A 2,570-nucleotide genomic window follows, 5' to 3' on the forward strand; every position below is an offset into this window, starting at 1 on the left:
GTGGCTCCGTTCCATGCCTCATTTCATAGGGAAGCCCAAAGTGGCTCTATTTCATTCTATTTCACTTCCTAGCACTTCCTATCATTTAATATCCATCCCTTTGGTCTTATTGACATAAGAGATGTCATTTATAGTCTATCTCTTTCTATATATGGAAAGTCAAGAAATTCTCATCGAAACATCGAGAAATTGTGCATATAGAAAACTCTAAAGAAAGAAAAAAAGGAGACCCATGCCATGATTTTCAAATCTTTTCTATTTAGTAGTCTAAGTTTCTCGATGAGGATAATTAATTCGGTCGTTGTGGTCAGACTCTATTATGGATTTCTGACTACATTCTCCATAGGTCCCTCTTAGATCTTCTTTCTCCAATCTTGGATTAGGGAAGAAGGAGATATTTGCGACTACTGGCGGTTTCATTATGGGGCAGCTCATGATCTTCATATCGATCTATTATCCACCTCTGTATCTATTCTTTCTTAGCTAAACAGGTGGAAGATCTATCCAATTTGGTTATATTATATCATGGACTCGAAAAACGGATCTGAATTTGACTGAAATGCACGATCTTCACAGGTATCACTTTTCACGATACCTAAAAGGTGGAATAGCGATTTTCGAACCATTTCCTATAAGAGAATGGTTTCCATTACTTTGAGAAATGGATTCTTATATCAAACTATAGCTATTGCATTAAAGAAGAAAAGAAACTAATAGAAGTCGAAGACGCGGAATGATAGTGAATAGAGAGAAAGATTCTTCTGATTTTCTTGTTCCTGAAAATATTCTATCTATCTACTAGACGCCGTAGAGAATTTAGAATATTTATGTCTTTCAATTCTCGTACTCGTAATTGGAAAGTTATGGAAGGAGACCCATCATTTTGCAATGAAAACAACATATAAAACTCTGGACAATTTCGAAATCAGGCCAAGCGTCTTAATACATATGCAAAAAAATTCATTATTGGCCCACCATTGATTAGAAGATTTAGCTTGTATGAATCGCTATTGGTTTGATACGAATAATGGCAATCGTTTCAGTATGTTAAGGATACAGATGTATCCACAATTCATTTAGAGTTACTTAATAGTCTATTTCTTATACCATATCTCTATCCCGTGAAATTCTCGAGCCAAAAGATGGATGCCTATGCTGTGTTTCATTTTGCTAAATGATATCAATTAAATGGTGTATCAATTCCATAAATTGCATATAGCAATAAATAAATCAGCAAAATTCTTTCTACTATATTTAGATAGAAGAAACATTTCTTCTATCTAAAATAGTAGAAAGAATGTACCCTTCTATCCAAATCCAATTTGCATCGATAAAAAAAATCCAAATTCCAGTAGTAGATGAATAATTGCAAATTTGTGTGTGTACGAGATTAGAATAACTTCAAAATAACTGACATAATTTTTTATTTTTCCTGATCAGAAAAATACATGAAAAAGAAAGGAGGTAGAAAAATTTTAGGATTTATGGTTAAAGAAGAAAAAGAAGAAAACAGGGGTTCTGTTGAATTTCAAGTATTCAGTTTCACCAATAAGATACGGAGACTTGCTTCACATTTGGAATTACACAAAAAAGATTTTTCATCGGAAAGAGGTCTACGAAGACTTTTGGGAAAACGTCGACGTTTGCTGGCTTATTTGGCAAAGAAAAATAGAGTACGTTATAAGAAATTAATCGGTCAGTTGAATATTCGGGAGCAGTAATTTAATCCTTCAAATTTTTTTCTTGTTTTATTATTTTTTTAGTAGTCTTTATAGTAGTCTTAGATTTTTCATTTTGATGAGCCTCACTTTGAGGAATTCATGGAATAATCCATTTTCATGGAATAATGAATTAAGGAAGAAAGGATATGAGTCTACCGCTTACAAAAAAAGATCTCATGATAGTCAATATGGGCCCTCAACACCCATCAATGCATGGTGTTCTTCGACTGATCGTTACTCTTGATGGTGAGGATGTTATTGATTGTGAACCCATATTAGGGTATTTACACAGAGGAATGGAAAAAATCGCGGAAAACCGAACGATTATACAATACTTACCTTATGTAACAAGGTGGGATTATTTAGCTACTATGTTTACAGAAGCAATAACAGTAAATGCACCAGAATTCTTGGAGAATATTCAAATACCACAAAGAGCCAGCTATATTAGGGTAATTATGTTAGAGTTAAGCCGTATAGCTTCTCACTTGCTATGGCTTGGACCTTTTATGGCGGATCTCGGCGCACAGACTCCTTTTTTCTACATTTTTAGAGAGAGAGAATTAATATATGATCTATTTGAAGCTGCTACAGGTATGCGAATGATGCACAATTACTTCCGCATCGGAGGAGTAGCCGCCGATCTACCTTATGGATGGATCGATAAATGTTTAGATTTCTGTGATTATTTTTTACGCGGAGTTGTTGAATATCAACAACTTATTACACAGAATCCCATTTTTTTAGAGCGAGTTGAAGGAGTAGGTTTTATTAGCGGAGAAGAAGCAGTAAATTGGGGCTTATCGGGACCTATGTTACGAGCTTCTGGAATACAATGGGATCTTCGTA

This window comes from Hordeum vulgare, unplaced genomic scaffold (genome assembly GCF_904849725.1).
Source record: "Hordeum vulgare subsp. vulgare unplaced genomic scaffold, MorexV3_pseudomolecules_assembly, whole genome shotgun sequence".
Classification (NCBI taxonomy): Eukaryota; Viridiplantae; Streptophyta; class Magnoliopsida; order Poales; family Poaceae; genus Hordeum; species Hordeum vulgare.